General features: G+C 37.9%; 1 long non-coding RNA gene across 9 annotated transcripts; it reads right to left on the bottom strand.

The window, feature by feature from the left end:
* Positions 1-766: 766 nt before the first annotated feature.
* LOC120098158 (uncharacterized) lies at positions 767-25,803 on the bottom strand. 9 transcript variants are annotated; one of them, XR_005496204.2, is made up of 7 exons: positions 25,487-25,803; positions 25,246-25,374; positions 15,972-16,080; positions 8,785-8,865; positions 5,578-5,689; positions 4,183-4,213; positions 767-1,110 (listed from the first exon to the last, which is right to left on the bottom strand). It is a non-coding gene; the product is annotated as an uncharacterized LOC120098158 (long non-coding RNA). The 9 variants fall into 9 exon arrangements; XR_005496201.2 differs by lacking the exon at positions 4,183-4,213 and adding an exon at positions 19,031-19,164 and having other exon boundaries at positions 25,487-25,801; XR_005496200.2 differs by lacking the exon at positions 4,183-4,213 and having other exon boundaries at positions 25,487-25,791.
* Positions 25,804-26,790: the final 987 nt, after the last annotated feature.

Genomic DNA, 26,790 nt, shown 5'->3' with positions numbered 1-26,790 from the left:
TCTCCTTTCTGAATTAAATTTACACTCAACGAAACTTAAGTCTCTTTTCTTCTATATCTTCATCCTGCTACTTCAGTGTGTGCATAGACTTTTATAAATAATGCATACAAACAATCAAGAGGTAGTTTTTTTACACAAAATTTAAATGGTAAAATTATGATGACATCAATGTAATTTAGTGTTTACTCTTTGTTAGACGCTTTCAATATTTGCATGAAGAGGTACATGTTCTTAATCAGTCATTGACTCTCTAAAACATAATTATGTCTGAGTCCTTTGCACAGTTCAAGGATGACAGGGCAGGGATTCTTAATTAGCCCTTTGTTCTCTAGAAAAGAAAGGTCTTATCTCAACTACCTTCCATATATCTTTGGATCTAGAACACTGGATGAAAACAGTGTTTAAGCTAAAGTACAAAATTTGGTAAAGAAAGATTTTATTTCAAACAGGGAATGAGTTAACATTCTACAACCACCCTGACTGGTATACTTTTATGCCTTTATATTAGCAATGTGATTGTGCGTTCATGTTTGTCCTGTAGACTAATCTTTGTCTCACTTCTTTCCAACAGCTAGATTGTTTGTCGTATTGTAACTCTTCCTGTCTTCTTAGAATCCATCTGATCAGACTCAAACTTCCCCTGAGATCATCCAGGCTAATTTCTTCATAGTTTCTATGTGAGAAATAAAGTCTACTCTACTTCACAGAGGAGAAGCAAACAGTAGATTAACAATTATTTTGCTTTGACCACTCAGACACCATTCTCTTTCTCTTGTCCAACAGATGGTTTTCTGCTTATTTTATTTCTTTTTTTCTGTTTAAGAATGTTCAGTACAGGGAATGCCATGGCATTGAGAGGTAGGAGCAGGTGGATGGGAGTGGGAGCATCCTCATATAAGCAAGGGGAGGGAAGGAGATAACATTTGAAAATGTAAATACATAAAATATCCAAGAAAAATAAAATTAAATAAATAAATACATATGAATATGAACACATATTAAAATTGATCATAAAAAAGTGTTCAGTACAGGTCTTAAGAACTTGAAGAAATTCTGGTTGTACATTTTCACAGGTGTGGGATGTTAGGCAAGGATGAAATCACGTCAGTTCTAGAAAGACAAATATCATAAATTTACTCTCATTTGTGGCTCTTTGATCCTTTTTACAGATACATAAAATGGTGCGTGTATATATGAAGCGATCGTAAAGAGAAACTCATAGTACAAAGGTGAATCAATGAAAGAGGGGATTAAAAGGAGGCAGCATAGTATGAGAGGAATGTATTTAATGTGTACTGTATCTCTGTTATTAGGTGAAGCAGTATCAAACAATCACATATAATGAAAATATGCAAGGGAAAATATGCAATATTAAATTAATATACAGGGGAATACAATATGATTTTGATGAGTTCACCCAATGCTGCTCTTATTCAATTTCCTCAATTGTTAAATGGAAATGTGGTTTACTGAGTTATCTGAGTAACAATACACTACTTAGGAGTTCCATACTCAACAGCCCTGTCCTTTTCATGACCGAGACTTCAGCCTTCCCATTGCTCTTCTTGTGATGTTCCTCTCCTCCTGAGGAAATCACCTCAGTTTTGGGTCTTACTCAAACTTTAGGAAACATAAATCGTGTGACAAGACTCATACCTTTGGTTGTTGAGTTTTTTAATCTTGGTCATATTCATATTTATATGATTTTCCTGTCATTTGCTTTTCTGTGAATTTTGTGTTTAATTTCCTCAATAACAAAAACTATATATGAGAAACCCAGACCAACATCAATTTAAATGGAGGAACACGATTAGCAATTTTGATAGTAGAAGAAATACAGGACTCTCTACTATCCCCACTCCTTTTTAATACTGTGCTCAAAGTAGTATACTAGCTGGAACAATAAGGCAAGAGAAGAAAATTAAGGAGATACAAATAGCAAAAGGAGAAACTATCCCCATTTGCAACTGACATAGTAATATTCATTAATGATCTCCAAAATTCTACCATGAAAACTCTAGACTATACAAATGCGTCAGGACATCGAATCAACTTGCATAAGTCAATATGCTTCCTACTCACTAACAACATTCATACAGAGAAATAGATCATGTGCAAACTTCCATTCACAATAGCTCTCAGGAAAGTAAACAATATAGAAATAGAAATAACCAAGGAAGTAAAGGACATCTTCACAAAAACCTGTAAAGAGGGAGATAAAGAAGATACCATAAAATAGAAATATATTCTATACTCATGGACTGGTGGAATAAATATTGTGAAAATGACCATTTTAACAAAATCGATTTACAGATTCGATGTAATCCCAGTCTGTATCCTCTTATCATTTGTCACAAAAAGAGAAAGAAGCAACTATCCTAAAATTCACATGAAACCATAAAAGACCCCAAGTGGCCAAAACAATTACGAACAAAAATAAAAATGTTGATGGATTATCACAATATGTTTCGAGAAATATTAAAAATTGTAGTAGTAAAAACAAACTATGGTACTGGCACAAAAGTAGATACTTTAAGCAGTGGAGTAAAGCTGAAGACACCTATATCTTTTCATTTAACTGCAACCATTTTATATTTGTCAAAATTGAAAAAAACTGCTAAAGAGAAAAAATTCCTCAATAAATCCTTCAAAAATGGACAATTCCTGTCCACATTTAGAAGAGTGGAATCAGACCCACAGACCCATGTCTAACACTGTGCACAAAAAAAACAAAACAAAACAAAACAAAACCAAAAAAAAACAACCCTAACTCAAAATGGATCAGTGACCCTAAGTGTGAAACCTGAAACAGCAAAAGGGCTAGAAGGAGACATAGTCAATACTCCAAACTTATGTCATAGGAAACAACATAGTGGGTAGGACTCTGTTTGCCCAGGAATTAGGGCAACCAATTGACAAGTGTGACTTCCTAAAATTAAAAAGCTCCTTGCACAGCTAAAGGAGCAGACAAACTGGTAATACAAAGTCAACAGACTTAGAGAAAACATTTGCTAGCTACAGCACCTACCATCCAATTAATAGCTAGAATACATAAAGCAACCAGAAAACAGGAGTCAAATAAACAACTAATCTATTTTTAAAAAAATATGTTTGAGGCTTGAATAGAAAGCACTCAAAAGAAGACAAAAGGCCTAAGAGGTACCTTTAAACAGTTTTTTTGTAAGTAACAAATACAACTTTGAGACTTTGCCTTTTCTCACTTACCATGGCAAATGGTGAAGATCAGCAAAACAAATGGCAACCAATGCAGATGGGGATGAGGGTGAAGAGAACCCTCACTCTCTGTGGTGGGATTGGAAATTACTGCAGTCTCTCTGAGCATCAATCTAGAGGACCCATCAAAAGCTGCTCATTAATTTCCCACAGGATCCCACTGAAGTTGTGCATCTTGGGAGAGAACCTAAAACCAGCACTTCACCAAGACAGTATGATTCTTAATATATTCTAAATATTCATCCTTATTTTTACAGACAAGTGGAGCCCTCAGCAAAATTTGCATTGCAACAAGGAGGGACAATAATATAAAACCACAACTAACCAAAAGACGACGTGGTGCTCAGCACCAATGGACACATCTATAGTACAACCCCCACATCTTAAAGACTGGAGAGCATTGACAAAGAGGAGTCAAAAGACTGGAAGAGCTAGGCATTCAGGGAAGTGTCTGTGAAATTCTATCTTCTCGAGGTGTCAGAAGTTCCACCTAGAAACTCTCACCAATACAACCGACAGCCTAAACATTAGCTGAACAAGGACAGCAATGTGTATATTAAAGTGTACAGGGAAAGCCCATGATCCGACAACTTTACACAGAACTCCAGGCAAATAAGGAATGCTAACAGTGGGATAAATAGTCTTCCCCAGGAAAGAGCACATCAATTAGTTCTCCAATACCAAATGGTCAGTCCTGAAAATACACATGAAAGAAGTAACATTATAGAGACAATGTAGGTTGTACTTATGTAGTTAGGAATGAATGCATATTTATGTGTTTACATGTATGCATGAAACAACAATAAAAAAGGAGACCATGAATTTGAAAGAAAGCATGTAAAGGGATATGGGAAGATCTGAAGAGAGAAATTGGAAGGGGGAGATTATGTAATTGTATTATGATATCAAAAAATAAAATAATCATAAATATTAAATATAAAGACTTACTGAACAGTTCCATTTGTGAAGCTCGATGGGACTAAAGTAAAAAATTTCAAGGAAACTTCAAATTTAAATAATAAAGATACATTAGTGTGAAAAATAAGTCATAATAATACTCTTAATTTTGGGAAATATACATATTAGATACTATATAACTATAAACTTTTCTATAAAGTAATTCAAATTCTTTGGGTTTGTTTGTATATTTACTGGTAGTGTGTGGTTGTTGTTGATTTATCTTATTTTATGAGACATAGTGTTATATAGCCCAGGTTACCCTCAAACCAACTGTGTAGTTGAGGATGACCTCAAACTCATTGCCCTTCTTAGTGCTGGGATAAAAAGTGTGCAGCAAAAACACTGACTCTGGGATATGCGAGTTGTAATGGCGCTATTCATGAAGTTGCCTTAGAGAAAAATAAAGAAAACAAACATGATCCAGTCCTTTGAATCAACAAAAACATGTCTGAGTGTATTTAACATTTTTAGTTTCCTCTTGCCTACTATACTCATTCTATTATGATGAATGATATAATTTGATTCAACTAAAAACATTTATTCTTTTTTTGTATAGAGTAGAGTTTATTCAGGGCATGGAAAGGGAATTCAAGAGGGCATAAGAGGCAGAGAGAGAGAGAAGAGAAGAGAAGACAAGAGGAGAGGAGAGGAGAGGAGAGAAGAGGAGAGGAGAGGAGAGGAGAGGAGAGGAGAGGAGAGAAGAGAAGAGAAGAGAAGAGAAGAGAAGAGAAGAGAAGAGAAGAGAAGAGAAGAGAAGTAGAGAAGTAGAGGCCAGCCATGAGCACATGAAGAGGGGATGGGGGTAGAATGCGGAGAAAGTGGGAATCAGAAGGCAAGAGCAGGAGTTAATACCTTTATTTTGTATGTATGATATAAGAGAACCTATATGACACATGTAATAAAGTAAGCACCCTGATATGATGTCAATAATTGATAAAAGCCTAACCTAAACATATTATTTTGAAAATTGCTGCCCTTTAGCTCTGTATTCATTCATTAGAGTATAGACTTCATTTTGTAGTGGCTCTGGGGGCTTTCAGTGTGCTCTAACTTGGGCTGGAGGAAGAAAACCTCAGCTACAGGACACGCAAAGGGTTTGATATGTGTTCAGATAGATATAACCTAAGTTCTGATGTACAGGGTCATAAATAAATAATGGAAGTGTCCAGAGAGGGCCAATATAGCAAAATGTCAACTTTAGTAATTAGATTTATAAAATTAAAATTTACACTACTTTCTATGGAAGCCTGTGATCAGAAATTCATAACTGCAACCACAGTGTCCTCCTGTGGCCATAAGATATTTCTACAAAGTAATACACTTTACTCCTTCTCTAATAAGATTTTTTAAAACGTTTTCATATAGTTTAAAACACCGACTTACAGAGTGACAAGAAGTGACCCAGAGTCTCCCTGCTTCCTCAGCATTTCTTCTGGTCCAAATGTTTCTTTGTGGAGCTGGGTTTTTAATGAGAATTCCTGGAAAGAAGCTGTGTCTGCAGAGACAGATTGACTGATTAAAGCTTCAGCACTGTGGAGAGATGGGAATGCTATGGGTTCAGAGGCTAACTAGCTTGTTCTGAGCTAGCATCATTCCACAAACAGCCAATCCTGTGCACCTTGTGTTTGAACTAACATCCTGTGACTAATAGATAAAATCTTAAACTCTATTAGCTTAACAGACCCATTTGATTCCAACAACTCAAAAATATAGCCATTTCGTCAAAAAACATCTGAGCCCTATAGGAAAGCTTTATCTCACTGTGACCTCCTCTCTGATGACCCACCAATGTCTTTTAAACTTGCCTTCATCCATGAATTTCTTTGTTAAGTAAAACTATAAAACCTCATGATATTGAAATTGCTTCCATAGTAACATAGAATTTGGAGAATCTTAGATCTGTGTTTCTGGGCCATGGTCACTCAAAATGGTTCTAGAATAAACTGTTTCTTTTCCTTTCAGATGAGAGGTGTGACTTTTACATTGATTACATTGGTGGTACGTGCCTGTCATTCTTGCATTCAAGAGACAGAGGAGGGGAATTATGAGTTCTGGAACAGTTTAGACTACAGAAATGGAGCCAAAATGAAGGGGGTGTTGTGGGAATGGTTTACATAATTCAACTAAATAGTAAGGAAAATACAGCCACCATAGTATAGATGAACTGTTTTCTGTTTGATCATATTGACAAGATTTCTGCTTCCCTTTCCTGTGAGTCGTCTGTGGTTTATGGTGTCTGATGGGTTTTGAGGGCTTTCATTGTCTCTCACTTATCTATGAAACCTCTCCCGACTTTCCATTGTTCTCAAGAGAGCTTCCACACACACAACTGCCAAATGAGTTAATTGAACCCATGTGAAGTAAAATGAGCCAAGTCAGTAATTTGAGTGTTGGTCTCTAGTGGCATTCATCCCAGCCTCAAAATAAAACCAACATCAACTCCTGAATCCAATTTGTTTACTTTTTTCTCAAAAACAATATGTGTATTTACTCAACATTTTTTTACTGCCTAAAATGTTCTCATTATTTTAGATGGCACATTCACCATGAGCCACATCTCTAATCATTGCATTTTCCCATTCACTTTCTATACTGTGGGTGATAAAAGTGAAAGTATATTTGGAAATGAGCAACACTATGTAGAAACTCTGTTGGGATATATTCATCTCATGGTGGCTGTCTTTTCCACAATGATCTATCCTCTAATTTTCAAGGGACAACTGACATTATATTAATTTTATAAAATAATGTATAAGGCAGATAATTCAAGGAGTTATTAATTTAATTGGTTTTTAATTAAAAAGAAGTACATTAGATGTTTTGCCTGCATGCATATCTACGCACCACTTCTATTTATGGTGCTCTTCAAAAGCCAGAAGATGGTGCCAGATGCATTGGGACTGGACTTCCAGATGGTTTTGAGGCACAATGTAGGTGTGTGTAATTGAACTTGGGTTCTCTAGAGGAGTGACCAGTGTGGTTAACCACTGTAAGGGTATCTCCAGGCACCAACTTAATTATTTCAAGGCAAGTTAGAAGAAAGGAATAAAATGAAATTATTCAAAAAGAAAGGACAGTTAGGTCAAGCATTGTGATGTACAACTGGACTCCTGACACTGTGGAAGGGTAATTTTCTAACTTGACTTACACAGTGACACCTTGTATAGAAGTATCAGGCACTTAAATCATACTCAACCTTGTTACAACACAAAATAAAGTCTTAGCAATATCTCGTACTTTTTTATATTTATATGAGAAGTTAGAACAGGAGATGTAAAAATGTATAGCATCCATACATCTGCAAATCATCTTAAAGTGGAAGTATGAATGATGATAATAATTACCTAAATCCAAAACATCGATTCATATTTAAATCCAATGCCCATAGTCTATAAAAGATTGTCTTATCCATTTTGGAATGTTCAAATTAATTATCCATGTCAATAATATATAATATATAATATAATTTTCTATTAATTCTTAGATATACTCTAAAACTAAAATTTAGTGTTTTCTATTATAAGATTGAACACCATCTTAACATAACAGAAATTCAGATACTAAGTATACAGGTCCTAAATGAAGCAACTCTGTGTTACTTACAGGAAGTTATTTTGGCCCTTTTGTCTGGAAACAGACTATATATCGCAGCAGAATGATTGCTCAGCAGATAACAAGATAGTGGGATGAATGTCACAATCACAGAGTGGTGATATTCATTAGCTTAGTGTTCCTGTTCTTTTGGACAGCATGGGTTAGTGTTGCTACTGTTGTCACTAAAAGACGGAGCGGGTTTTATATTCTGGTGCAATCTGAGCCGTTTTTCTAGTTGGATAAACATTTCCTAAGTATTTACAAACATGGATGATATTCCTATGGAAAATGAACTTCACTTTAATAATCTCCCTGTTTCCAGAAAAAAAAATCGACTCTGGAGTTGCCCTGCATTCTCGTTCCCATCAAGAGCAATAAAAAACAAGCCTAGCCTGATATTTAGTTGGAGCGTCTATGTGTGATCAACAAAATTTAGATGAGATTCCATTACACAGTAGGATCCTGCTTCTTGGCTTTTCATACATAAAGTAGAAAATGCTACTTAGCATGGTCATAGTTAGAAATAAAAACACATATTTTTTAATCACGACGAAAATTTATTCTTTTGTATCTCTTCCTATTTAGATTGGACTTTGGCAGTTCAGTTTTGTGAAAGGTTTAGAGGAGCAAAAGAATGTCTTAAATGTTTATCCCACTTAGGGCAATAAATTATGATCACATTGAGTACCTAATTAAAACAAAAACAAAAACAACAAAACCCAAATACACAAACAAACAGAAGGTCAACAAACTCCAATTAAAATTACAGGAAAGCCAGAGTAGCAGAGAGACAGAGTAGGAGAATGGGGACTCCCCTCATTCACAAGGATTTTGAGCTTAGCAGTTCCAGAAAAACCAAATGTGCAATATTTTAATGTCAACATTATTATTTACTTGGAGATAAAAATATTTTGAGGTAAGTCTACATATGGTAGACTCATCTTGAAATTGGATGGTTATGCCATAGAACAAATGTAAATTGGTTCCCCTACACACCTGAATTGCGCAAAGTTGGTCCTCAACAAATGAGCTGGAATAGTCACTTGGGATGAATTCGGAGACTGCTAAGCAGCCAACCTGAGGAAAACAAGTGAGAGGCTCTGAGCCTCGGGGCTCCACTCTCAGCAGTCACAGCCCAGACACCCCAGCAGCTGGTGGCTTCTCTGGTGCAGGTTGGTGTGAATGTAAAGCGACAGCAGTGTGCTTCCTGTCACATTTGAGTGAACAGCTACGTGACAGAGAGACTTTGCCTGTCAACACAATAACAGTGTGCGCGTGAGAGACCAACTTATGTGTTATTTTCCCCTGGAGGGAAGCTGTTATCTAATAAGGGAAGACTTCATTCAACTTATATTTATATGTCTGCCACTGACAGGCGCTGAAATCACCTAGCAATGGACAGGAGAGGAAGGTTCTTGCTCTCATGGTGCTTTCACTCCCTGGGAGGAATCGGAAAGAAAAGCAGAGAGAAATATGGTTATTTCAAAGTGTTCTGGGCGCTGCTGAGAAAGAAAGAGATGAAAAAAGGACAAAGAGCCACAAGAATGCCGGGCGATGTGGAGCAGGGCTGCCAGGCTTCTAATGAGAACACAAGGAAGCTGAGAAGACTTTGAACAATAACAAGGTGCCCCATTTTAGGCAGGAAGGACAGGTACACTCCAAGTATCTGTGGCCACGAACCTGAGGTTTACAGGAAACTCGTGTTCCGAAAGAGGACCCTGCTATCCCTGCCTATGTAAAGTGCAGTGTGCATAAGAAAAAGAAAGAGACCCTGGACAAACCCGGGTGCAAAATAGTCCGTGGAAAAGTCTAAGGAATATTTGTTACTAAGAAAGGTTTTAAATTAGATTTTGTTTTCCATATTTACTACATTTTCTGTATAACCATCCCTTATTCTAACAGCCAACTTTCTTGACTAAAGCATCAACATTCTTCCAGTCTAAAGTTTTATTGTCTACTCCACTCAATTCCCTTTCAAACCTCTGAGGAATTGAAAATCGATCCCAGCAGCGGTGAAGAGGTTCTGCCAAGCAAACTCAGGTTTACTTTATTTTCTTTGTATTTCTACTTTGGGCCAGCCATGGCAGGGCTGTTAAACTTGCCGATAGATGTAAAGACCTTCTCTAAGTTCTCAGTACATTTATGCTGTGACTAACTTCCAAGTGCCCTGTGATTCATCTGCTATTTCCCATGTGTCTATTTTAGACTTGCCAACAGGAAAAAGATTTCTAAAATATAGTATACTTTAGCAGTGTCTTTTGCAAATGGCATATGCCACCTAGGCCGCTGTGCCACAAAGGAAATTCCCAGGCCCACTTCCTGTGAGAGCCCTGTAACCACCTTGAAAGGGACAAAGATAATTTTTCCCCTTTTATTAAAAAATATTATTATTTTTTTGTCACACAGAATATCCTGATAATGATTTCTCTTCCTCTTCTTTTCTAGGTTCCTCCCTATACCCTCCCTTATCCAGATTCTTTCCATTTTTGTGTCCGGTTAGAAAACAGGGCATGACATCAATGTGGCCCCACATTGTCACCACTGGAAACCATGTAGAAGTCCGCAATCCTTCCTCCTCTCAGCTGTCATGACCAAGGAAGCACCTTTTGAAGGTCTATTGATGACTACAGACACAGCTGAGAATGAGAGACATTTAAGGCTTCAGTAACAACCTCTTCCCACCTGCAAAAGGGGAAAATAGTCAAGACAGGAAGCTATTTTTAAAGAGTTCTTAAAAACTGTGAAGTTTTTTTCTCTTTTTATTTTTATTTTTTATTAATCATTCCACTCGTTTATATCTCAAGTGGTACCCCACTTCCCCGTTACCCCCTCCACCAAGCCCCCCATCCCACTCAGCCCTTGCCCCTTCCCTTTACCTGTACGAGAGTGTTCACACACCCACCCACACTCTGGCGCCCCACCACTCCAGCGTCCCCCTACACTGGGTCATCAAGTCTCCCCCGGACTAAAGGCCTCCCCTCCCATTGCTGTTAGGCAACGCCATCCTCTGCTACATATGTATCTGGAGCCATGGATCGCTCCAAGTACACTCCTTGGTCAGTGGTATAGACTGTAGGAAAGCTGGGTAGTCAGGACAGCCTATGTTATTTTTCCAATGGGGTCGCAATCCCCCTCTTCTCCTCCAGTCCTTCTGCCAGGTCCCGCCATGTTTCTTGAGCTCAGTCTGATGGTTAGCTCCAAGCATCCATATCTGATCATTGGTCATTTGCTGGCTGGACTTCCTCAGGAACCTCCATACTAGATTCCTCTCAGCAAGCACCTCTTGACAATGGCAATAGTGTTGGGTTTGGTGTCTGCAGACATAATGGTGCCCTGATAGGGCAGTCCCTGATTGACCCTTCCTTCAGTCTCTGTTCCATTTTTTGTTCCCATTCTTCCTTTGGACAGGAATATTTCTGGGTTAAAAACTTTGAGATGGGTGGGTGGCCCCATCTCTTTACCAAGGGCCATGCCTATCTACTGGAGGTGGTCACAACAGGTTCTATCTCCCCTTTCTCTGCTCATTTCGGCTAAAGTCATCCCCGCTGGGTCCTGAGAGCAACATGTTTCCCTAGTGTCTGGGATGCTCCGGTGGCTATCCCCAGTTCCTCATCCCCTCTGCTATATATTTTTGTTCGATGAAGTTTCTTAGGTGCAGCCTTTAAGTTGGAGGCTTCTGGTTGGGGGTTGGAGAAGTGCAGAAGGTCTCAGTTTCCTTAAGGATCTGGCCACTGGGAATTTAACAATAACAGCAAACAGACCGTAGTTTTTTTTTTTTTTTTTTTTTTTTGTTTTTGTTTTTGTTTTTTTTTTTTTTTTTGGTTCTTTTTTTTCGGAGCTGGGGACCGAACCCAGGGCCTTGCGCTTCCTAGGTAAGCGCTCTACCACTGAGCTAAATCCCCAGCCCCCAGACCGTAGTTTTACCATAGGTCCCTGGACTATGGTTTTAGGTCACCCGAGCAGTTTCCTGTATGGGAATCATCTCATGGAGTGGTCTTTACATCAAAGCAGAAAATGGTTGGTTATTACCAGAACCTTTGTGCCACCATTTCACTAGCACACCTTGCCCACAGCACAGCATTATAGATCAAAGGTTTTGTGGCTGAGTTTGTGTTTATATTTCTCTTTCGATAGCGAGGAAAGTACCTTCTTGTTTCAAATAGTCTGGAACATATGAGTGAAGACTCTGTAGCCACTATTGAAGCTTTCCCATGTTCAATAAGTTGTGTGGGTATTGTCTTCATCAATGGGCATGTGTCGTTAGTTTGTGGAGAGGAATCTTTACTCTTGGCAACTTCCTGTGTTGTTTGAGGATTACCAGGTTACCTTCTTGGCCAACAACTCAAATGTATGTAACCCATTTCAGTACTGGACACTTCATCAGTGACAGGAGATAGTCTCTCTCTCTCTCTCTCTCTCTCTCTCTCTCTCTCTCTCTCTCTCTCTCTCCCTCCCTCCCTCCCTCCCTCCCTCCCTCCCTCCTTCCCTCCCTCCCATTATTTGGCTATTTCATTTAGATCCCCTTCTTATACATATACATTTTATGAAACTTCTACTTTATTTGATTTTCATACTTCCCCACAAATGGCCTTTAATTTTATATCTTTCTCCCCCTATCCCTCCCTCATCATCTTCTTTGCTCTGCCTTTTCACCTATTTTTTTTCCATTTCAGCACATCTGGCATTCATAATTATCTAAAATATTTCATTTCCCATGGAGATTTATCTCTGATCCTACTGCCTCACTCTATACCTACCCTGTGTGTTTCTACAGAATGTAGCTAGGGCATCATTGAATTATGTATGTGTGAATGTTTATATGTTTCTATTCATATTTGCCTGTGTAAAAATGCTTCGTTCTGTCAGTGACTTCCTACAGCTGACAAGGGATTAAACTATCCCCCAGCTTCAGAGCCAAGAGGAACTGCTGGTGGAGGAACCAAGAACTGCTTTACTTAATCCCCTGCTGTTAAATAATTGAGTATTAATCACCAAAGACCTGGAGCTTCTGGCCCCATAGTAACTTAGAAATTTAAATAGGTAATTTAGGGCTAAGAGAGAGAATTATCAAACAGAGAAATATAAAGAAAGTAAGAGTTAAGTTTTTCAGTGCTGCAGGCAGAGAATTATAAAGAAAATAACAGAGAAAAGGAGTTGTTTTAGCACTTGTTGAAGCACAGAATATTAAGGAAAAGTTAATAGTTAAGTTTTAGTGCTTATTGAAGCACAGCATTAATGAAGAATTTATAATGAGTTAAGTTTTATTGAAGCACAGAAAAGTAGTAGTTAATAAAGGATCAAGTGTTAGCATTTATTTAAGCACAGAACAATAAGAAAGAGTAAGAAGCAAGTCTCTAGCATTATATAAAGCATAGGGAGTTATAAAGTCTAATAAAGCAGAGAGTAATAAAATAATAAAGAAGCCAATAGTTTTCAGCAACAAAATAAGCAAGAAAGCATTTAGACTTTTAGAAACCATCAGCTTCAGCATCCATAGTTAGAGTTAAAAGGACAGAGTCATCAATCTTCAGCTCCTTCCCCTAAGTCTGGGCAGAGGCTCACAGCATGGGGGGTCCCACTTTGACTTGGGATTGCTTAAATATGCATAACTGCGTCCCAGTATTTAACCATAACTTTGCTTCAGGATCTAGAAATTGGAGTTGGCCTGGAAATGTCATTGAATCTCTGTTCTTCCCAATGTGAACACACACACACACACACACACACACACACACACACACACACTAATTCTGATTTTTCACTGTCAATTTTCAGTGTGTGTGTTTTGAAAGCATGCACTCATTTTTTCATGAATAACTGAACTTTGCTTGACTTCACAAAGGCTTTCTCCACGCATCCTGTAACATCCATCTACCACTGCCAACAGCTTCGCTGACATACACTGGACAGGAATATCTTCCTTCGTTCAGAGGTGGACGCATGGGGAGCCAGTAGCTAAACTCTACTAAGTTGCATTTTGAGAATTTTGAGAGGAGCAAAAAAACTTTCACCTGTCAGCTTGGTTCTTCAGAGGCAAGTCGAAAAGCCTTTGTTCTCACAGCACATTTTTGGGCCCAGAGACAAGCAGGCTTTCTGATCAGAGGGCAGGGGCTCAAGATGTTCTGTCTTCTTGAAGGTTCAGGATTAAGCATAGCTCATTATTTGTAAAAATCACTTGTCAACAGGTCAAGGATTGAAAATTCAAGTGGATGTCGCTGTCCTGCCTTTCACATAAGAAAATCTGATTGAAACGCTGTTTTAGTTCTTCTGGCTGGTCAAACAAAAACAAACAAACAAATAGCAAAATACTTATTTGATTCCTAAGGGGTATTTTATGATCATCACTTGGTATCGATTGTGAATTTTGTGTTTGTGTTTACGTGTTACAGACGTGGAAACAAGCATGCAAATAGTCCATGAGCTGTGATGAGACTTCTGAAACTTCAAAAGAATCGTCCAGCGTGAAAATTAATTTGTTTGCTGATTATGTGAGACCTGAAACTTCAAATTCATCAGATCAAAACAGAAGAGCCTGTAATAGTCAGGCATTCACTCATTATTTTAGTTGTTACCCATTTGTTTCTAGATGAGCTGGCTCCTTCGTCCTGTGAAGGTCTTCCAGAACCTGATCCAAAGCAGGCTCCCTCATGGTCTAGGAGTCAGAGAGGAGTCACAACCAAGTCTTCATGTCAAGGGAGCATAGTCTGGGATTTTGTTGGGGGATTTATTTTCTCAGTGGTGGTTATTGGGCCCAGGTATCTATCAGTTTTGCAAAACATACATCCTACCATTGAGTTATACACCAAGCTAAGGCAGAGTTTTCCAGGGCTGCCACGCAAGCTGCCTTTGGAATTACAGAGACAAAATGAAGGTACAACCTATTTGGGTTTTGTGTATTTCTGAATACTTCCAATGGTTTACAAGATTTGATTTTGAACTCGATTAATGAAATGTGAAGTTGTCAGTATCTGTGAAGACAGGTAACTTTTGGCTTCTGTGCTTTCATAGTGGGACTGTTGCAAATGCTGCTTCTCCTCAGCTGATTTACACTGATGTGACATTAATTACATGAAAGTCTTGGTGCTTGAAATGCTTCTTCCCTAAAGAAGTCTAGAAGTGGCAAACAGTCACTAATTATAAAACACTTGAAATTCTCTTAAAATGTATTCGTTTGCAAGAAATTACAATAATTCTACAATCATCTGGAAGACAATGTGCTTCATACTTTTGATCAAATTAAATATAATTTATAACTATGTTTATTTGATAAAAGTATTTTTTTCTTTTAAAAAGGAGCTTAAAAAATCCACAAGACCTCATGAATGTTAGCAAATTTCCTACCACTGTTACATTGTTTCACTCCATAGCTGTTTTAACATCTTAAGCTGCTTCTGGATACATTTGAATTTTACATACATACATTGTTACATGGACACAGCAGCAAAATTTCTGTTCCATAAAATGGGGATGCTCAAACCACAATGATGGAAATTTAATGGCTGACATAGTAAAGTAAGTAATCTTGAGAGGGGATAAAAAAAATCATGTGAAGTCTGCCTGAACCTCAAAAAGGACCTGGGAAGAGGGAGAACAGTGAAAAAAAAGCAGAGGCAGACCCCTGGAGGGAGGTAAGGTCAGCTCAGTGCTGGGGAGAAGTACATCTCCTGGGAGGAGAGTAATTACCAAGAGTAGACCCCAGTGCCAGAGAATGCATATCTGTCAAGGGAAACAAAGCCTAAGAAAAGACACTTGAATTTATCTGCTTTTTGTAAAACACCCAGCTGCCATTCAAATTACCCAGTCTTCTTTTGATGAGCCAAAGTTAACGACTGCAGTGATCATCTGCAGTACAACACAGAAATTGCTGGATCCCATTTAATACAGTTAAGAAGCTGACATTTATCACTCCATCCACCGGAATGAGGAATTTACCAAGATGAAATACCCTGATAGTGGAAGGATGGAGAGAAATAAGAATGTTGGCTGCAAAAGCTCAAAATGTGACATTTATTTGGGAAATTGTCATAATACAGTATAGATACCTACTTTGAAAAATTAAGTCTCCAGAAAGCTTTCCCAAATAAGGACATCCACCACTTCAGTGGTAAAATGTGATTTCTATCTGAGGAAACGATGTGGGTATTTGCCCCAGGGAAAAGAATGAAGAGTATGTTTCTTCTTACCTTTGCTGAGCTGTGCACACACCTGCCTTTCCACGCAGAACAACATAAAAATTTCTTTCATGTCGCCAGCCATGTCTCATTTTAAAACCTATTTATACATATCAAACTTCTGGAAAACAATAGACAGTCTTTAAACTGAGAGATATCATCTGAAACATACATGTAATTTTAATTTTTTATTCACAAAATCTAACATTATTTATTTCAATTATGTGATATTGTTTGTTGTAGCACTTTTTAATTGTGGCAGCTTTCTCATTCCTTCTCTTGACTGTATATTATTCAGAGGATCATGTCTGTTTTCCATTTCTGAATATTTCCAAGATAAACTTTTGACCCTTAATTAGTCCCTTCCTATGCTAGATTACTTTGTACTGCTGTGAATACAGGGGCATGGAAACAAAATTAAGGGAGGAGAAACTTTGTTTCATCTTACATCTCCCGGGTCATAACCCACCACCAAGGGAAGCCCAGGGAGGAACTTAAAGCAGGAACTGACACAGAGACCACCAAGAGCACTGCTTACTGGTTTGCTTTCTCTCATGTGCTCAGCTACATTCTTTATACAACCCAGGACCAGGTGTGGCACTGTACACAGTCCTCCATCAAATAGCAATTAAGAAAACTGTGCCCCACTACCATGCCTACAGACCAACCTGAGAGAAACATGCTTTGATAACTTGCTTTTTCCAAGTCTTTCTAGGTTTGGGTCAAATTGTTAAAATCTAGGCAACATACTCAACCTCTTTGTTTCTACCCTGTCTGTGTGTATCTGTCTCTAAGTTATCTCCCTTTGGCAATTTTATGTACTCCAAGAGCTTAAGGAAGAGATGGCCAAAGGACTTAGGGACTTGCCCTAAGGGGCGCCTGCTTTTTTTGATGTAGTGCAGCTACATAGAGTAGTCAGTTTTCGGTGCTGGTAGTTCTTACATGTATTTGTATCCTCTTTCCAGAGGTAAACAAAATCGAAAGAAGACTTTGCTTTTGTGGGTGCATGAGTTGTTTGACAGTTTGATAGTTCCATTCTAGAAGCAAACAACAACAACAAAAACGTGACCCATAGGATTTGTTACAGGGAATGGAAAATTAGATAACTTTTGAGTTAGATATTTATCAAGGTAGTATTCATTGTTGCTGGAATGACAATGACAGTACTCTTGAAAGATTGGTCACCAGTAGGTGCAATAGTTTTGGAAAGATTAGGAGGAATGGTCTTGTTGGAGGAGGTGTGTCATTAAGGATCATAAGGATTTTTAGGTTTCAAAAGCCCATTACATTCTCACTTAGCTCTCTTTCTTCCTGCCTTATCACAGGGGATCAGATGTAAATTCTCAGCTACTGCTTTAGCTCCATGTCCGCTTGTTTGATGCCAGGCTCCATGTCATGATGGCCATGGACTGTAAACCTCTAGAATTTGGAGCCCCAGTGAACATTTCCTTTCGCAAGTTCCCTTGGTCATGCTTGTTTATTTGTTTGCTGGTGGTTTTGTTGTTGTTGTTTGTCTGTTTGTCTGTTTTTGCAATGGAAAACTAACTGAGACAAAATTATTCAGAAATTTGTATGTCTCCGTGTTAGGACAATTTAGAAATTCATAAATTTGCCATGTTCTGAGAGGCTCAGTCTTTGAAACGACATGGGGATATCCCAGGAATGAAGAAATAACAGACTTAAAAGAAATAACAATGGATTATGCTTGTTCTGATGAGAGTATACAATAACTATCAAAGCTGGAAACTCAGATCATTTATTACATACAGCACAGGGAAGAGGGGCTAGCTAGTCTTGGTGGAATGTCCCTGTTAGGGAGTGGAGTCACAATATAAGCATCTGAGAGAAGGAAGCTGCAGGCAATGCTCTGTACAATGACAATTATACCCAGACTAGAGGAAGGCTTTGCCATTCCCATGTGTCCTTGACATAGCTTTATTCATGTCAACAAAGTCCCTTAGGACTTCCTGTTTCCCATAGAACTAGTAAGGAAGATCCAGAATTCTGTTGTGTTTAGCACAACAGAGTGGTAATTTGTCTATCCTATTCAACACACTAGTCAGAGTCCCACAAGATACCTAGCTAAGTGGTTATCAATACATTTCCTCCTGTATTAGATCTGTCTCCGACAGGAGAAACACAACTTTATAATGCTTTCAGGATACATGGAATCAAGATGTTCTTGGGCTGTAATAACTCACCTCTGGTTTCCCAGAAATTAAGAAGGAGCCAAGTTCAATTACCACAAACAAAAGGAACACTTCTATGATGGCTTAGTTTGAGGCAGCATTCCTACTAATATATTTTGTCATTCATCCCATCTTGATTTTTTTAGAATGATTTTATATGTATGAGACAGAGTTCATAGAGTAACAGAACAAGCAGGTAAAATAAGCATGTGTTAAAGAAAAGACTTATTAAGTTGGCCTTTACAATAGTTCAAATAGTTGAAGTAGTTGAAATAGTCCAGCAACAGTGATATCACACCTGAGAGACAGAGAGGAACAGTTGCTCAGTCCATGAAGCTCGGTGTCTAAAAACAGTAATGAGGAGCCAATAATGACTGCCCACATGTGGGAAGCTGAGAACTTAATAGTTGCTTAGATCATGAAGCTAATAATAGGTCAGTGTTTCTAACCTGGCACTGAACCCTTGAGGATTGTTTGAGAGCCACTGTTTCCATATCCACGCAAAACAAAGAAAAAGCAGAAAAGCTGATGCTAATATCACTGAAAACATCAACAGCATTAAGCTAAGTGTAGTCAGCAGCAGAAGGAAGGCCAAAAGAGCAGAAAGCAACTAATCTTCCTTCTTCTGTGCCTTCTTATCTGAGCCAAATGTCAGAAGGCACTGCTGACATTTATAGTCGCTCTTGCCACATCAGTGAAAGCAATCAAGACAATCCTCCACATATTCTACCAATGTAGACAGCCCACAGTGGAGGGTCCCCTTGTGAATGATTCTAAGCCATGGTCAGTTGATTTTTAAACCCAATCATCACTTTATATATTCTAATTTCATCTCAAATGCTGCCAGGTATGGTCAAAAACATTCTATAGACCAATCTTTACCTCTCCCTTTGGAGCTCCAGAGTTGATAACAGTTCATGGCTCAGCTCTATCAGATTGCAGTGAATTGTATATGCAAATTCAACCTTATCATTGTCCCATTTTTCTCCCAGGTTTTTGACAATCTCCTCTGTCACCTGTTTTATATATTTAAACGATGTTTTATTCTGGGATATCATGATTTTATTTGAATTATCACTTCACAGTATAATTGATGTCTCGTTTGCATCTACTTTAGACATGTGCTGAACCTCATGCCACTCATCACTTTTCAGTTCCTCAAAATTTGCAATGACTTATAGATTACTGTTTATATGCAGGTGAGGGCCGGCATAAGATAAGACAAGAGTCTACGATTGGACAGTGAAAAGGAAAGGCGGAATGAGAATTTTAGAGATGGGACAAAGAGTACATACTGAGAGGGGAGAGGGAAGAAGGAGGAGGAGAAGGAAGACCTGGGTCCCTGTGGCTTCAAATAGACACAGGTAGCTATGAATATCATATACAGGATGGATTACTACAGGACAATTTGTCTAATCTAAGTGGGCAGATTATATCAGTATCAATTGGCTCTGAGTTCTTTGTTTGGGTGTTTTGTGGGGTGAGAATTTACTAATATAAATCTGACTGATAAGCCTCTAGACTTTGATTTTATCAGATTACCTCTAACTGTGAGATGGACAGTCACAGCATGGGGCTAGCCATGGAGGCAGCGAGACTGCTGGGACCAGAGAGTAGCCAGTAATAGCATGGGATTGAGCAGCCTTTTATTATTATTATTATTATTATTATTATTATTATTATTATTATTATTAAATACAACAATGACCTATGCACTGCACTTCAGCTTCTAAATGAAGCTTAGTTAGAGCCCCATTGTTATGACATTTCTACTCTGTGGGCTCTATTGCTTCTCTCTAGACTTCTATAACCTAAAGTGACAAAAGAAAGATAAATAAAACCCATATGTATTAAGATATGAACTTGAAAATAATTATGTATCCTCTCTTGATTTGTCATTTAGCAGAAATCTCTCATTTGTAAAATAGTTGTGCCACTCTTAGAAAAATAAATATTAATTTGCTATTGTAGTACCTGGCACAAATTGAATGATAATGATGACATCAACAAAATATTGAGCTTAAACTAAGTTTTAATATGAATATGTTCAATCTATGTTTCAGTTAAACTGACCCATCAGTGATCCTTAAAATATAATATTAGCAGTATATTAACTAAAATATTGCAATACAGCACAAGAAATCATCCTAGGACTTTTCCAAATAGCAACACACTCATTACTGCCTTGGGATGTTCATAGCTCAAGCATATCTTTGCAGCATTGAACAAACAGAGCATCTATACCATGGCTCTGGCAATGATTTCTGAGGCAAATATTTCTTTTTCTGGGTTCCAGTGTAATCAAGGTATATGTCCAATAGTGTTCATAGATCTTTCCACTATTGCTCTCTTGAACATAAGTGCATCTTTGCAATAAAGCTATGTAATAACTTGTGTATTCTTGTTTCCCTGATATCTCATCTTTGCTTATGCAAGTTATTTTCAGACGTCTTTTCATATTTCTAATTTGACTGTCTTGGTCCCTTCCAATCCAATGTACCTGTTTTATTTTATTAAGGTACTCTGAAAAGAATGAGTTTCATCATTTCATTTATTTATACATATACACATATTGTATGGGTTCATGTGTGTGAGTGTGCGCACACACACACACACACACACACACACACACACACACACACACGATGTATTCTTTTCTGTACTATGTCTGATTCCCACACTTCTATAACTCAGGCTGATCTACTTCTTCCCCTGTAAGAATTCCCTTCTCATAAATGTCTCACCAAGCCCATTTCTCTCTCTCTCTCTCTCTCTCTCTCTCTCTCTCTCTCTCTCTCTCTCTCTCTTTCTCTCTCTCTCCTTAAAATTATATTTTCTTCTTGTCTAATTTTATAACATAAATATAAGTTCACACATGCACAACAAACTCCAATAAAACATATCAATAGAAACCGAGAAACGGGATACCATTTGAAATGTAAATAAAAAATCAAAAAGAAAAAACAAAACAAAATGAGGTCTTTGAAGCAACCTGGAAATTCTAAACATTCAAAGCCTAGCTTATAACTCAACAGTAAGTTAACAGACCCAATGAATGAATACTATTAATACCAATAAATCATTCTAGGTAATGTAAAAAAAATAGCTTTAGTCTTTTCCAACTTACTATAATGTTGACTATAGTTTTATCACACTTAAATTATTTTCTTTTGATTGCTAATTCCTTAATAATTTTATCATGAAAGAATATTGAACTTTGCCGCATCTATGAAGAGTACCATTCGATTTTTGTCTTTAAGTCTATTGGCACGTGGTAGTCTTGAAATGAAACCTACTTGACTGTGAAGAATGACCGTAATATTTTCTTTGATTTGGCTTCCAAGTACTTTATTGATGTTTTTTACAACACTTTTTCTTTTCTTTTTTAAAACTGTAGTTGTCATATTCTGTCGTGTTCATATTTGGTTTTGACATTGGAGTCCTACTGGGTATATAAAATACTTTTGGCATTGTTCCTTTCTATTCTATTTTGTGAAACAGTTGGACAGGTATTGCATCAGCAAACAACAGGCAACTAATCCAAATTTAGATAGTCTACCTCATCATGAGCAAGCAGCCTGCGTCATGGAACGTTGACAAGGAGTGTCAAGGAACTGAAGAGAAGACAGCCACAAAAACAGAAAGGTTAAGGTGAAGTGGGCATGTGTGCTCTTGAATAGCTACTATAATCAGTAACTCCTAATTTTAGCATGTTTCTTAGCTATAGCACAGGGAGAAGGGTAGTTATCCCATATCATGAGAGATGTAATCATGTGTTATCACCTAAAACAGGTAAGCAGAAGAGGAGGGATCTCTGATGTCCAATCCTGTCAACAAATATGAAATTTGCTTAATAATAGTGATTGTCAGTGGATGTCTACAGATGGGTCGGAAAGAGATGAAGAAATTCTTAGTAGATCAGGTCTGTTAAGTATTTAAAACCAGAAGAAAAAAAAACGGAGTCCTTCCCTCTCTCATGTCTGCCAAAAATTTATGAAAGCTTTTACCTTTCCATCTGGACCCACTGTAGAAAGAAGGACAACATACAATGCCTAAAAGACTCATGGATAGCAAACTACTGGGCTCCTGTCGGTCTAGAACTAGCTGAGAACTATTTATGGAAAGGAAACTGTCAATATATACCCAATCAGGAACTTTTGCTTTTTCTGTAAGTTCCCTTATACCCAGTGGGACAGGGCTTGAAGGGTAGGTCTAATGAAATACAGAATATAAAAAGTTTCACAGCATTTCCTCTGAACATCTTAATGTAAATAGTTTCTTGACAGTGGTATGATGTATTCACATTATAATATGCTAGGAATGTCTTGCATATAAAATGCATTCAATAAATATGTATTAAGTTGGTCCATAAAGGATTTTGAAAATGCATAACATTTCAGAATATTCTAAGAATAAAAATATATTAGGAGCCATCAACACCAAGATGTATTCAGATAGGTTAGGACACAAATTCTTCCAAATTTGTGAGACAAAATGCCACCACACTGAACTTTGTGACTATGTGAAGGGTATACAGGGTACCTCTGTGCCTGCTACCTCCTTTTGCTCTCAAGATACCAGCAAGGCTACTATGACTGGGGCATCCCATCTACTGCATCCCTTTTTCCCTTTGCTGTCACTGCATGCCCCTCGATCTTTCAGGGACAATGATCCCAGCTGCAAATGTCAGACTGAGATTTCTAGCTTCCACTTCCAGAACTCTAATTGATCTTACTTGTCAGTGTATTGAGCTCACCAAGAAACTGTCATCGTTGCAACAGTGGAACATCGCATGAGTTAGTGGCTGAGTAAGGGATAATAATCACAAAACCACAGTTCCAGTTGTGAAACTGAGTAGTTTGTCTCAAAATCAGAAAATCGTTGGCAACCCCTAACCTTGGACAAAGGTTAGATTCTATTCCATGTGTGAGTGAGGTGCTGGCTACCTCCTGTGCATTTCCTTGCTTTTCTCTGTCAGTTACCTCTTTCTTTCCACACTCTAGAGAAAAGCTTTAGACAGAAGCCATTCATTTTCTTGTGCAAGGACTCATAAGTGGAGCAAGAGGGCAGTGGTATGTCAGGCTTTTGGAGTTAGTAGATATGACCGTTGATCTAGGGTAAGTTCCTCTTGATGACTTCTGATGGTGACAATGTGGCAGCACACAAGCCTTCAGGTGTTTGTCAGGGGTCCTGATTTCAGAGCTGGTCCTAAAGCTTCTGAGGCAAAATCAAGAAATGGCGCAATGGAGGTTTGAGTTTGTCTCTAGGTTCACAGTCCATGTCCCTGACCTCCATGTAGACTCCCTCCAAGAAATTAGGTTCATACTTGTTGATATGCCGTGAATTATACGTCCCAGAATCTTGTGTTCTCCTTCTCGTTATGTCAGCATTGATATCACAGGATTTCTAACCTGGATCACACATTCAGAGTTCACCCAATTAACCAATTCTATGCTTTAGTATTGAATATTACAAATTAGCTCCATTTGCAATATAATTTTCTAATTTTTTAAAAATTAAAATGGACAGATTAATGATGAATATGTAAGAGAAAAAAAGAGGTCAAGGTATTGAATCCCAGAATATATCCTGTAAAAAGAATAAGTTGTATCAAGAACACTAGCGTAGAAAAATGCAGGTGCCTTACTACCTGAAAATTATATAATATGAACTGAAAAATCTCACCAAGTATGTAAGTTCCAAAGCTAAATGTAGACTGTGCTCAGAGCCAGAAATGAACACAGAATGAGATACTAAAACTTCTTATTGAGGGAAATAAGCAATCTAAGGTTAGGGCTAAAATCAATGTTTAAGTTAACATTTCTTTCAGTCCCATATTTACTTTATTAGTTATTCTTTGTAAGACCAAAGTTAGGGTGAGAAGACAGATAACAGCAAATTAATACAAATTTTCAGATTATAAGAAAGTGGATGTTAGTCCCCATGATTATTTCTCTATTGATTTGAACTCAAATAAGAGCAATACAGATTTTAAAACCTACATCCCCAAAAAGAGCAGACATGGCTCACTACAAATGTTAAGACCTATACACAGCCAAATGGCATGGTGTATTACCACAATAAAGGATCCTTACTCTTAATTACTTCCTTTTATTTTCGGATCTAACAGTAAGCACCAACTTGCCTCTTAAGTGAGCTTCATCATTATACAATGGTCTGTCTTGTGATAATAGTTCATTACATCTCTCCAATTACAAGTGAAGGTCTTTGAAGGCAGAGGATTTGACTTGTTTGCAACACTTATGGAGTCAAAAACTGTCTTCTGCATATGCATGATAACAATCAGATGATTTTCGTTAAAATATTGGTGTCAGGTTAGTATAGTACCTGCTATTTTGGAGAAAATTGAAAGAACAACTGTGCATAATGAAGGTCATCTCCCTAATACTCGTTTGGGGCGGAGAAGGGAGAAAGGGCCAGACTCTGCAAATGTTTAACTTGTGTCAGCATCACATAGCCTCCATCAATGCAGTTTAATGCAGAATCAGATTGGTGTCTGAACACTGAATAATTCATGCAGAGCTTACATAAATATATTCCCATTTGTGCTACATTGTGCACAGTTTAGATTAACTTGGGTTTTGGTCCTTAACCCTTAGAACACTCATTAAACTAAGAACAAATGTGCAATTTAAAAATGGGTTTGATGTCCCATGAGGAAAATGTCCTGGTGTGACTATGCATCTTATCAGGTTGTTTAATTTAGATGATTAAGTGTCATCTGCTGGATCATTCCTTTAGAGTCATGTGGTAAGATCATTGTAGAGGAAGGAAAAAAATTCTTGCTGATCCAGGAAGAAAGATTATGTTTATTTTAAGAGGTTATTCCTCTATAATTGGAAAATGTATTGTGTCTATTTTCCTGATTATATAATCGTCATTGAGAAATAATTCAATGCAATAAAATTAATTCTTTTCAATAAATACCATTTCATATCGTTTAGTTTTCCCTGGAATCTTTGACCATCACCACGATTCAGGTTTTAAACATTCCTAGTAGCCTTTGGTGAAACTTTGCACTGTGCATTTGCCACTCCTTTCCCTCCTATCCAAACCAGATAGCTAGTCTTACTTACCTAAAAGTTATCTCTCTTGACCCTTTCATAGGAATAGGATCCTATATTTGTGATCTCTTTGTCTGGATTCCTTTGATTAACATGATATTTCTATAATTCACCCTTGTATCATTAGTTCTTGCTTCAGTTCTGTAATTAAAAACAATATATTCTGCAAGAACAGACCACATTTTGTAGAGAGCGGCGCGGCGAAACAAAGATGGCACCGACATCCAGCCTTGTCTGGATATAAACGACTTACTGTGCATGTGCAGGTTTGTCCCCTTGCTAGGGCTCCCTCTAGTGGTGAACAGCGGTACTGCACATGTGCGGTTTATGCACCAGGTGTCAGTTGACCGTTAATATGCTAATGAGGTGATTCATTCTCCGCCAATCCCTGGAGGACAAGTAGTGGGGTGATCCAAGCCCCACCAATCCCTGAGAGATAATTAGCATACTGTTGTGTATATAAGCCGAGCGACTTTGCTGCTCAAAGTCCCTGTTCAAGAGAGCTGTAACACTGAGAGAGCTGTAACACTAAGAAGAGCTGTAACACAGTAAAGGCTTGCTCGCAGAAGAATCCTGTTGCCGCGCGTCGTTCTTGCTGGCTGGACATTGGGCACATGACAATATTTGATTTATTCACTCAGGGGCTCATAGACAACTGCTTTATGGCTTTCTGTCTTTCAGTATGACATAAATGTTTTCTCAAATACTTTGAAGGCCTGAAAAAAATAATCTTCATGTCTTTTTCCATCAAGCTAACTACAAGACTCACCCAAGAAGCCAATTGAACACCTATGGCTTCTGCCATCTAAAGATAGATTCCTTTTTTTTTTTTTTTTTTACTTAAACCATACTTCCTCTCCCTTTAATCAACTGCACCCATTTTACCAATAATGTCTTCAAAATATAATTGGATAAGAATTAATAATCTCAAGAACTGGCACAAAAATCTTTGATGTGGCAGTTTTCTTTGTCTCGGTCTGTCTGTCTCTCTTTGTCTGTCTGTCTCTCTCTGTGTCTGTCTCTCTCTGTCTCTTTGTCTCTCTGTCTGTCTGTCTGTCTGTCTGTCTCTCTCTCTCTGTGTGTGTGTGTGTGTGTGTGCATGTGTGTGTGTGTCTGTGTGCGTTGTTCACTTGGTAGCACGTATTTGATGTTGTTGATGTCTGAAATTGGTTGTCTCTGGTAGGGATTGGTAAGCAATCAGAATGTAACTGAGTTTTTTTTTTTTTAGGAGATTGAGAATTACACTGAAAATCTGTATAGGCTGAATTCATGGCAAGATTCTTGAGAGAGGAATAGAGCATCCCTTTCACAAATATGGCAGAGAAAAATGGAGGATAGGAGGAGCACACAATACACAAACATCCTTCTCTATGATAGAAGAAATGAAAGACATTGCAAAACTACAGGCGATATTTGTCTCTTAGATATAAACAAATCTAGAAATTTGTCATCTGTGGTCAATGTGGAGGCTACTCTATGTCCTCAGTGGGACAACTGTGATTATGTGATTTTTGCAACCTAGCTTCTTTTTTCATCATTCAGATCAATTAGTGGAAC

The sequence above is a fragment of the Rattus norvegicus genome, chromosome 18 (assembly GCF_036323735.1).
Source record: "Rattus norvegicus strain BN/NHsdMcwi chromosome 18, GRCr8, whole genome shotgun sequence".
NCBI classification, from domain to species: Eukaryota; Metazoa; Chordata; class Mammalia; order Rodentia; family Muridae; genus Rattus; species Rattus norvegicus.
This window is presented reverse-complemented; position numbering and strand designations above follow the sequence as displayed.